General features: G+C 47.6%; 1 protein-coding gene across 2 annotated transcripts in view; it reads left to right on the forward strand.

Moving 5' to 3' along the window:
* NCALD (neurocalcin delta) overlaps positions 1 to 12,252 on the forward strand; it is a 233,307-nt gene that overhangs the window by 61,621 nt on the left and 159,434 nt on the right. For both annotated transcript variants that reach the window (XM_045005099.1, XM_045005096.1), the window contains exon 2: positions 7,151 to 7,229. The gene's annotated coding sequence lies outside the window, so the exon portion shown is untranslated. The remainder of the gene's footprint in view (positions 1 to 7,150; positions 7,230 to 12,252) is intronic.

Here is a 12,252-nt window from a genome sequence, read left to right on the forward strand (position 1 = left end):
TGCATATGGCTGATTTTCTCACTCATAGTTGTTGCTATTCTCTTGGTCCTCATTCTCTTGGTGGCCAGCCCCCCCCGAGATAATCATCAGAACAGCAGCAATGAAAATTTAATTTCAGGCCCAATGTGCTTAATTTGAAAAAACAGCCAAAGCCGTTATCTTTGTCTTCTCTCTCTAGTCTGTTAGAGATCTCTACTGATTGTGGAATCACTGAGCTAATTTGCCAGAAAAGATGTACGGTGCAAGATAAAAATCTCTGCTCTGGGCTCACAGAGAACATGGACAGGTTTATGTTGTTTGTTTGCTTTGAGCTATAAATCATCATGCAAGTTTCAGAGCAGACTCACAAAGAATAGCCAAGAAAATCAAAAGCCTCTAGGCCACAATGAAAAATAAAAACAAGATTTTTATTATTGGTACTTTTTAACACCTCCATCCCTGTTCTCTACCAGCAGATACCCCATCCCTCTCCTTCCTACTTCTTTCCTCTAGATCAGCTGTTCAGTTTCTATTAGAAAGGAAATAGTCAGTCAGAAGCTGTTAGCTCTTGTTTGAATTTTTCAGTGTAAAATTAAGCCAAAGCAGCTGATTGAGCAATGGGGAAGCACTGGATGAATCTCTGATTTAAGAGGGGAAGGAAGAAGATAAACTAATAGTGGAGTATGTGGCGGAGGGTGGGGGGAGAATATCCAAGGGCTTGGCTACACTTACAAGTTGCAGCGCTGGTGGAGGCTTTCCAACGCTGCAATTACACCCCGTCCACACTTGCAGGGCACAACCAGCGCTGCAACTCCCTGGTTGCAGCGCTGGCTGAAAACCCATCCCGGCAGGGGTATAAGGAGTGCAGCGCTGGTGATCCAGCGCTGCTCAGCAGGTGTGGACACTCACCAGCGCTTTAAGTGTCCTCCAGGGAATAAGGAGTTATCCCAGAATTCCTGTTCAGCCACTCTGCTCATCAGTTTGCACTCTACTGCTCTTGCCTCAGGTGACCAGCCCTTTAAATGCCCCGGGAATTTTAAAAATCTCCTTCCTGTTTGCTGCAGCCAGGTGTGGAGTGCAATCAGTTAATCTTTCCAGGTGACCATGCCTCCACGTGGCAAACGAGCCCCAGCATGGAGCAATGGCGAGCTGATGGACCTCATCAGTGTTTGGGGGGAGGAATCAGTGCAGGCACAGCTGCGCTCCGGCCGTAGGAATTACGATATCTTTGAGCAGATATCAAGGTCCATGCTGGATAGGGGCCATGATCGGGACGCACTGCAATGCAGGGTGAAAGTTAAGGAGCTGCGGAGTGCCTATTACAAAGCCCGCGAGGGGAATCGCCGATCCGGAGCTGCCCCCACGACCTGCCGTTTTTACAGGGAGATGGATGAGATACTTGGGGGTGACCCCACTGCCAATCCCAGGATAACGATGGACACTTCTGAGCAGGCTGGGGGACAGGAGGAGGAGGCGGAGGCGGCGGCGGCGGCGGAGGCGGGGGGGGGAGGAAACCACGAGTGAAGCTACTGGGATGGGGGAAGACACCCCAGAGTGGGCATGCAGCCAGGAGCTCTTCTCAAGCCAGGAGGAAAGTACCCAATCGCAGCAGCCAGCAGTTGCAGAAGAACAAGCAGAGGAGCGGGTTAACGGTAAGCGGCTTTTATTTTCTGGGTGGAAATGTTTCTGGAGAGGAAGGGGGGTTATGGCTGCATGCATGCCAGCCTCTAGATGTGGAATAGCCCGTTGATGTGGTCTATCACGTCGCGGTAATCTGCTTCAGTTATCTCAGCAAAAGTTTCAGCCAGAGCGTGGGCAATATGCCTGCGCAGGTTTATAGGGAGAGCCACTGTGTTTCTTGTCCCAGTCACGCTGACGCGTCCGCGCCACTGTTCCGCGAGTGGGGGGGGGGATCATTTCTGAACACAGGCAAGCCACGTAGGGTCCCGGGCGGAATCCGCATTGCTGTAAAAGAGCCTCCCGCTGTCCCCTAGTGACTCGCAGCAGGGAGATATCTTGCAGGATTAACTCCTGTGAAAAATGTTGGGAGACTCTTTAGTGAAGAGATAGGTAGATAGTGAAGATCACCCCTGCAGCTGCATCTTCACTCAACCCCTCTATCACTCCAGATTACCCGAAGCAACCAGCCCCCCTCTATCAATCAAGCCCCACTTCTCCTTCTATAAGCACCCCTCACTCACCATTTCGTGGCTTCTGTCGTGTTATGCGTGTGGGAAAAGAATGTTAAAGTGCGAACTCCCTCAGTGTAACAATTCATGTCTGGAGATAGTGGATACAATGCTGCCCCTGTTAAATGTTTCATTTCTGGGTTTCTACAGTGACCTTGACTCCTGGAGTGGGCAGATGTTCCACAGCACAGAGGCTACAAAATTTGAGAAGAAATCCCCGAAAGAGCAAAGAGGACATGCTGAAGACTGTTCTTCATCACTCTGCTGCAGAGAGAAAGGAATTGAAGGAGTGGCGAGAGAAGGAAAGCATGATCCGCCAGAGACATTGGCGTAGAAACGCTGTGGCAAAGAAGAAAAGCACAAACCAGCTGCTAGAGATCCTGTCGAGGCAAGCGGACTCTCTCAAGGCTATCGTAGCCATGCAGGCAGAGCAGTCCCGTGCTGCCCCACAGCCCCCCCCCCGTCCCAAAGCTTTTTTCCTTGTGCCCCAATGTCAGCTCAAACCGCCTTTCCCCAGCATTCAGTTTCTTGCCACCACCAGCTGCCTCCAACACCTGTACGTTCACCAACCAGCCCTGATACCTACCACCCTTACCCTCTGCACTCAACCCCCATCACCATGCAGTATATGCACCCTGAAGTGCAGGATTCATTAAACAGCACTCCAGACAGGACATATGCAAACTTGTGACTGTACAGTTCACCAACCCACACCCCTTCCCTCTTGTGTTCATGAAATGTTGTGTGTCTGTCTGTCTGTCAAGGAATTTTTTTTCTTTACAATAAAACAATTCTTGGCTTTGAAAACAGTCTTTATTATAGCAGATAGTGAAAGATACCTTAGCCCAGTAAAGAAAGAGGCACTGCAAATCATTTTAGGGATAATAGAATAACAGTGTAAACAGTGCAATTCACTCCCATGCAAGTCAGCAAACATTACTGTTGGCTTTCAGCCTCAAATTCTTCCCTCAAGGCATCCCTAATCCTTGAAGCCCTGTGCTGGGCCTCTCTATTAGCCCTGCTCTCTGGCTGTGCATATTCAGCCTCCAGGACTTGAACCTCGGTGGTCCATGCCTCACTGAATGTTTCACCCTTCCCTTCACAAATATTATGGAGGGTACAGCAAGCGGATATAACCGCGGGGATGCTGCTTTCCCCCAAGTCTAGCTTCCCATACAAGCAACGCCAGCGTGCCTTTAAACGGCCAAAAGCACACTCCACAGTCATTCGGCACCGGCTCAGCCTGTAGTTGAACCGGTCCTTGCTCCTGTCAAGCTTCCCTGTATAGGGTTTCATGAGCCAAGGCAGTAACGGGTAAGCGGGGTCTCCAAGGATCACAATGGGCATTTCGACGTCCCCTACTGTGATCTTCCTGTCTGGGAAAAAAGTCCCTGCCTGCATCTTCCTGAACAGGCCACTGTTCCGAAAGATGCGTGCATCATGCACCTTTCCAGGCCAGCCTGTGTAAATGTCAATGAAATGCCCGCGGTGATCCACAAGCGCCTGGAGAACCATAGAGAAATACCCCTTTCGATTAACGTACTCTGATGCCAGGTGGGGGGGGGCCAGAATAGGAATATGCGTCCCATCTATTGCCCCTCCACAGTTAGGGAAACCCATTTGTGCAAAGCCATCCACCATGTCCTGCATGCTCCCCAGAGTCACGGTCTTTCTTAGCAGGATGCGATTAATTGCCTTGCAAACTTGCATCAAAATGATTCCAACGGTCGACTTTCCCACTCCAAACTGGTTCCCGACCGACCGGTAGCTGTCTGGATTTGCCAGCTTCCAGATTGCAATAGCCACCCGCTTTTCCACCGTCAGGGCAGCTCTCAATCTTGTGTCCTTGCGCCGCAGAGTGGGGGCGAGCTCAGCACACAGTCCCATGAAAGTGGCTTTTCTCATACGAAAGTTCTGCAGCCACTGCTCGTCATCCCAGACTTCCATGACGATGTGATCCCACCACTCAGTGCTTGTTTCCCGAGCCCAAAAGCGGCGTTCAACGGTGCTGAGCATTTCTGTGAATGCCACAAGCACTTTGGTGTCACACGCGGCAGGAGAATCGATATCGATATCATCGTCAGACTCCTCGCTGTCACTTTGGAGCTGAAGGAATAGCTCGACTGCCAAACGTGTTGTGCTGGCGACACTCATCAGCACAGTCCTCAGCAGCTCGGGCTCCATTTCCCACAGAAATCGCGATTCACACACAGAGTAAAACAGAAAGACACTCACAATGGCGCCAAACGTTGCCGGAAAGACAGAATGCTGGGATGTGAAGCGATGCACCACGGGGCGTTGGAACAGGAAGCGGAATGACCCACACACTTCCTTCCCCTTCCCACAATACTCAGCGCCAAAACGGGACGAGGTGCTCTGTGGGATAGCTGCCCACAATGCACCTCTCAATACAGCGCTGGAAAGTGCTGCAAGTGTGGCCACACTGCAGCGCTGGTAGCTGTCAGTGTGGCCACACTCCAGCGCTGGCCCTACACAGCTGCATGACCAGCGCTGTAACTCCCAGCGCTGCAACTTGTAAGTGTAGCCAAGCCCCTAGACCGCAAATCTAGATTAGCTAGAAACGCCACTGACATTGTTGCCCTTTCTGCACAAAACTACTCAAAATGCTTTTAAATAAAACAGTGGTAAGTTTCTTAGGTTTTGTAAAATCTTAAGTGATATTTTAGTTTCATTTTTTTGTTTCCTTTCTCCCAATTTAGCACTATGCAGCTTAACAGAACAAACACACAACAAGAAGCTTGAGTTACAAACAAGGAATTGTTTAAGCTAAACAGGTATTGTAGGCCAAATGGTGAAAGCATAGACTAGGAATCCATTGGGTTATCCTTGATCAGGATCAAATCCTGCCAACTACATGGCACCTTTGGCAGTTCCATTTCAGCTTATTGATAATGGCTAGGCAGGTAACATGTTATATTTATATCCACAGCTAGTCTGCAAAATATGCTTCTATTTCTGTTACCTCATCCTTTTCTCTCCACCTGTTTGTTGTATCTTGGCACTAAGACTGTAAGCTCTCTCGGGTAGGGCTGTTTTACTACATGCTTGTACAGTGTCTTTATATTGGGGCCCTGATCCCTCATTGCGGCCTCTAGGTGATATTGTAATACAAACTTTCAGTCCTTACTGAAGAGTTGGTTACATAAATAGTCTGAACGCCCTAACGTGATAACCAGTAGGTGCTGTGTGCTTACTAAAACATGGTATTGCATAGCAATATTTAGAGGTATCTATGCAACTCTGAACTTAGATTCAAGCACCTTTCAATTATACTGAGAAGTGCCTTGTTTAATAATGATGACTAACCCTCAAAATGTTCAGAGGTTAACTTTGGAAAAGCTCTCTTAAAGTTTGGTTACTTACCCAAATCCAGTTGGATCTCTGAAGTTTGTTCTGCTCCTTTTCTGCATGCAATGCTCCAATTATGTCCTTCTCTCCTTTCTCAAATAACTCATTCCTGACCTTGCTCAGTCCCTTCAACCCATCTGAGTACAAATCACCATTCTGGCTAATTCTTCCGAGCTAGACCGACTGGGCCTGATTCTGATCCTGTAAGTAGGGAGTAGATCTGTGGAAATCAGTGGAGTTACAATGGTGAAATACCCATGTAAATAGAAATCCGACTCAGGCTCAGTAACACTGCTATCTGTCCTCTTTTCCTGCTTCAGCTTATCCTTATATTTAGGTTTCTGTCCAAGACAATTGGATCCTTCAAAAATATTCAATATGGGGGCTCAGGTTCAGGCTAGTTCTTATTTAACTGCAAATTGGTTTCCCCATCCCTCTACTGCTTAGAGCAGCAACGCCGTATGTTCCATGTAAATATTAAATCATAAACGGTTTGACTAATTAGAATTCTAAAAGGGTGATAAATTGAGAGTGCTTCTTATTCATGGGCTAATAACTGTATAATGGGCCTAGCATTCTTGTCCAATATGAATCAACCTGAACTCTGTTGGCTTTTTCCAGAACATTTGGTTTTCTTCTCCCAGGACTTTAGGCCTGGACCTGTCAATTTCCCAGGCAAAACTAAATTTCAGAGGAAGCAGGAAGTCTGGTGTCCTGTGTCCTTATTGGTCCAATTACTGGTGGCTCAGTAGACTTGGGACAAACAAAATGACATAAAATAATTAAACTCTGTCATAGAGGCCATGGAACTAACTTTAAAAGGTATTTAGGCACTTAAACATGCAGAGAGGCACCTAGTGGGATTTTCAAAATCATGCAAGTACCTGGGAGTTAAGTGCCTAGGAACTTCTGAAAATCCTGAAGGGTGCCTCTCTGCATCTTTAGGTGCTTAGATACCTTTTAAAAATCTGGCCCCATGTGCCTTCTTGAGCCACAGGTTCCTGCTTTGCCTCCAGATCTGTTCTGTAGTGTCCACTGGGCTGGCCCAGCAGCTGTCTGGGAGAAAGTTGATGACAAACGGGGAGGGAAGAGGGAGAGTGGTAATCAAGCCAGTTTCCTCTGAGACAAATACTAATTTTTTTTCTCTGTGACCTAAAATTCAAGGATCCATGTGAGCTTCAAGTGAATGAGAGGAGAATGCCGTTCATGAAAATTACAGCAGTCGTCTTTATCTTTTCTATTTCACTCGGATCCTCTGTCCAAAAGTCTTATTGGTATTTCGCTTAGCCTGTGTGTGTTTCTTGGATGAAATTTCACACTTAAATTAATTTTCCTATCATCAAAATTTGGACCAAAAATATAAATATCATTCTGTGCATAGCTCTTAAACTGATGGCTTAGCAGCCATTTCTAAAGAATGCCTGGACAGTGTAAAACCCATTCTATGTGATGTTTATATGCTAATAATTAGTAGTAAGTCGTTCATCTGTCCATACATTTGTTATTTCATGCTTGCAAAAGAACTGCATGGTATTTAAAACATGTTTACTAATGTCTCATTAATCTACCCATCGTAAAGTTAAATATTCACTTTTGACCGATCTCATTTACAGGGTGGCTATTGCTGCACTGGTTCTTGTGACAAGATACCATCTGATTTCTTGGAAAGATTCAGGATCTCCAGCTGGATCTGTGAGTGAACTTTATAGTCTGAAGGATATTACTTCTTAATAAGTAAACCAGAGAAAGAAAACTAGCTGCTTACAATACAAATAGATTGCTGCTTAGTGCTGTTTCTGTGATTTTCTTTTTCTATTTTTAGTGGCTAGGAACTGTCTTCATTTTCAGAGCACTGGGCAAGGGACTAATTGACTGTCAATTCATAGTTTGGGGAGGGAAGGGAGCCAGCCCGTCCCCCAACCAGCTTGATAGCTTTCTTATTTTTAATTCCCATTCCGAGGTGATCTTCCTGCAGAGACGCCACTTAGGGAGAAGTTTTATTTGGCTTCCTATGACATACAGCAAAGACTTAAGAGATTTTGAAATGATCCTTGAAACTAGCTGGCTGCTTCCTGAAAGCAAGCAATAAATTTTCTTAATCACAATCAACATTTTCCTCACTTGACATATAAAACCTAGCTGTAGATTTAAAAAAAATATTTGTTTTGGAATCTGGCCCTACCTTTATAGTTTTTCTTAAAATTTAGCCTTTTGAAATTCCATGGCTGTATAATTAGTATATTAGCATAATCAAAACTAGATTCCCGATTAAGACAGGAGCATCATTATCATCATAGAAAATGAGTGAAGTCAAAAGCAACTTGTTAAGATAAAGAATATCACATTATACAGAATAAAGAATGTTCGTTTCTTTGAACTGTTTTCCCATGAATTAAACACACACTCTGGGCCAAATTCCAAGATCTTTAGTCAATTTTTACTCTGCCTCACTCAAGCAAACTCTTTTTGACTCCTCTTGCATAATGTCTGCAAGAAAGACCTGCTTGTTTGGGTATTTTGATTTTTGCATTGTGGCAATTTCAATGTGATTTACTAATGAGTACTGAATATTACCGAGGGCCATAGAATGCAAGAAACAGTATCTTTTTCTTTCTACTTGGCCATATTACATACTGTACTTACAGTTTCAGGAACAATGGCAAAGTAACAAAACAAAATGTTTTTGTTCGTATAGTATATACATATAATTTTGCCATAAAATATGTTTGGGTCAAGTTTAAATGTCAGCATAAGCAGATGCTCTTAGCAGCTGTTGTGATTTTATAGATCTCGTCGTTTAGCTCTCTTGTTGTAAGTGGTATTTACATGCATAACATTAATAGGAATTACCTGTGCAAATTCTCCAGGCACCGATGGTGTGCTAGTGGACATGAAGCAGCTCATTAGGGTTAGCCATTTGGGTTGTGCCTGAGCCCTGGGCTACACTACAAAATTATACCAGTATAACTACATCTCTCAGGGTCTGGGAAAATCCACACCCTTGAACGACACAGTTATACCAAACTAACTCCCTACTGTGGACAGCGCTATGTCGACGGAAGGACTTCTCCTGTTGATACAGCTACCGCCTCCTGGGGAGGTGGAGTTCCTCCGCTGATGGGAGAAGCTCTCCTGTCAGTGTAGGTAGTGTCTTCACTAAGTGCTACAGCAGTGCAGCTGCACCGGTACCGCTATGCCACTGCAGCACTGTTAGTGTAGATAAGCGCTAAGGTTGCCTAAAGGAACACAGCTAAGTTGCTTTATTTTGACTGCATGGGCAGCACTGGAAGACATAGGAAGCATTCAGAACAGGAAGTTGCAGAAGGAACAATGTCAGTGTATATGAACTGATGTTATAAACACAAGCTGGGCTAGCATGTTGTGTTACAGGTGTGAGGATTGTCACCTGTCTCAGTTTATTTGGTAAATTGATGTCCATTGGCAGTTTAGATGACTAGTGGTTTAGGTGATTGTAAGCAAGAGGAGTTCTCACCCTGTTCTTCATACAGGTTGTGTTTACACCAGTGGTCACCAACTGGTCGATCGCAATCGACTAGTTGATCCTAGAGCCTCTGCCGGTCGAGCAATCTCTGGCCACTAAAAGTCTGGCAACACAGCGGAGCTCAGGCAGGCTGCCTGCCTGCCCTGACCTCATGCTGCTCCGAGAAGCGGCCAGCTGCTGCACATCTCTGGGGGGAGGAGGGGGAAGGAAGCTCTGCACGCTGCCCCCACCCCCAGCACCATCCCCGCAGCATACACCCCCCCGTCCCCACCGGCCAATGGGAGCAGCAGGGATGGCGCGTGTGGGCAGTGCACAGAGACCCGCTGCCCTCCCCCAGCGGCCACAGCGATGTGCCAGCAGCCAGCCACTTCCAGGGGTGGCGTGAGGCCAGGGCAAGCAGGCAGCCTGCCTGAGCCCTGCTGCGCCGCCGACCAGGAGCCACCTGTGGTAAGTGCCTCCCGGCCGGAGCCTGCACCTCACACCCCCTCCTGCACCCCAACCCCCTGCCTCAGCCCGGAGCCTCCTTCTGCACCCAAAATCCCTTCCAGAGCCTGCACCCCTTACCCCTCCTGCACCCCAACCCTCTGCCCTAGCCCAGAGCCCCCTCCTGCACCCAAACTCCCTCCCAGAGCCTGTACCTCTCACTCCCTCCTGTACCCTGGAGCCTACTCCTGCACCCAAAATCACTCCCAGAGCTTTCACCCCTCACTCCTGCACCCCAACCCCCTGCCCCAGGCTCAGCCAATGCACACTCCACAGCTGAGAATGTTACACTGATTTGTGACAATCCCTGAAGGATTTTGGATCTATAAACCACAAATGACACTAATAAAAAGTAAAACTCATGAAATGTCCAATGGATTCTATGAGATTAGGTGCAGTGTGACCATATGGCCCCTGCACCCAAACTCCCTCCCAGAGCTTGTACCCCTCACTGCTGCACCCCAACCCCCTGTCTCAGCTCAGTGAAAGTGAGTGAGGGTGGGGGAGAATGAGCAACGGAGGGAGGGGGAATGGAGTGAGCGGGACGCGGCCTCAGGGAGGGGGTCGGGTAGATCCTGGGTTGATCTTAAATTCAGAAAATGATCTTGTGTTGGAGACCACTGGTCTACACTATGGAGCCTATGTTGGCATAGCCCTCCAGTGAAGAGGCACCCTACACAAACAGAAGGAGTTTTTCTGTCATTGTAGGAACATCATCTCCCTGAATGACATTAGTGACATCGACAGAAACACTCTTCCGTCAGCATAGCTGCGTCTATGGGGGAAGGAGGGAGTGTCAACATAGCTATTGTTGGTCAGGGTGTGTTTTTTCACACCCCTGACTGATGTGGCTATACTGATATAACTTTTGAGTGTAGACCAAGCCAAGTACACACACATTTGATCTTGTCCCAACTATCCACTATCCCATGGTTTGCCTTTATCATGATCTTAAATAATAGCAAAACCATAAACCTCAGCCTAAGCATTCTCCTAAGCTTTGTTGTTCATAGGTATGGCTGCGAGTTTTTCACAGAGGTCATGGAAGTCAAGGATTCTGTGACTTTCTGGGATCTCCGTGATTTCTGCAGGGGTGCTTACCTCGGGGGGGCTCCCTGGAAGCGGTAAAATCCATCAGCTCCTAGGCCGAGGTGTGGCCAGGCAGCTCTGCGTGCTGCCTCTGCCTGTAGGCACCACTCCAGCAGTTCCCACCAGTTCCGTGGTTCCTGGCCAATGGGAGCTGTGAAGCCGGCGCCCAGCGTGGAGGCAGCACGCACAACTACCTGGCCACACCTTGGCCTAGAGAAGCTCAGGGATGGGGATGTCACCGCTTCTGGGGAGACACAGAGCCAGGTAGGGAGCCTGCCAGCCCTGCCAACTGCCCACCCCACAGCACCAGTAGGGGTTGTGCCCCTGGGCCACTTCCTCCCAGCACCTGTGGCGGCCCCATGCCTCCTCCTCTCATCCAAGGTTTAGCCAGGGGTATATAATACAGTCATGGACAGGTCACGGGCTGTGAAGTTTTGTTTACTGCCCATGAGATGTCCATGACTTTTACTAAAATTATCCCTGACTAAAATGTAGCCTTATTGATGATATTCCCTGCAGAATTCTCTGTTCTTTCTGCCAAAGAGACACCCAAACCCTTCTATACACCTGGGTTAGAGCTAATAATATCCACCTGCATGGGCGGCGTGAGAACTGCCAGCTGGGGGAGGCTAGCTCCCAGCCCCACACCTTCTGCCTGAGGCCCCTCCCCTTCCACGCCCCCCACCGGAGAGCAGGGTCCCTCCCCAACACCAGCCACCGGCTCCCACCCCAGGCTAGCTCCCCCCCAGTCCTAGAGTGAAGGGAGAGCAGGCAGTGCGGCCGCAGTCCCCCTAATCCTGGAGCACCATGAGGCTGGGCGGGCAGTGTGGCCCGAGCCAGGGCCACCCCACAGGGACACTGGACTCCAGCCACAGAGTTGGAAGCAGGAGGACCCTGGGGGTGGAGCATATGCGGGGCCATGCCTGGCTGTTTAGGGAGGCACAGCCTCCCTCAGCCTGTGTTATCTGCTGCCCATGCCCACCTGTTCTGACATGAGTGGGTCTTGGAATCTGGCACCCTGTTAAAATAGTATTCAATACATATTTCCATTCGTTTATATATCCCCTGTAGCATAACCTTTCTTAACCTTAATAATTTAGTATCATAATTGGGCAGCTGTGATTTCTAAACTAAATTCAAGATTAAGATGTGGTACTAACAATATTTTAACATTTGTGTGTACCAAAAGTTGGATGATTTAATTTAGAAGCAAAGGAGACCATTCACTACATAAGTTAAGTTTGCAAGATTTTTTATGGAGTCGGAAGCAAATATAACTTGAAGTATGCAGGCAATGTGTCTGTTTTGGGAAGAAACTTAGCTCCAATGCCCTTTGTAGTAGCTCTTAGGAATGGTATTCAAAAGAACTGCACTTTCCCAATTATTTTCAATTCTCTCAACCTCTTTATGCTTCCATGGCTTGCCCTAAGGTGTATACTAGGGAAGATGAAAGGGACATTGTTCACATGCATGTGCTATTTTTCTGTATTAATTGGAATCTTCTTAGTGTATGCGCAGTGTGCCTCAGGTGGCCTATGACCAGGATTCATCACTGAATTTGGGCCGCTGGTTGGATCATTAGCTTCCCCAACCTGGCCTGGGTACTGATGGGGAATGCGACATGAACGCTGAATGTGACAT

The sequence above is a fragment of the Mauremys mutica genome, chromosome 2 (assembly GCF_020497125.1).
Source record: "Mauremys mutica isolate MM-2020 ecotype Southern chromosome 2, ASM2049712v1, whole genome shotgun sequence".
Lineage (NCBI taxonomy): Eukaryota > Metazoa > Chordata > Testudines > Geoemydidae > Mauremys > Mauremys mutica.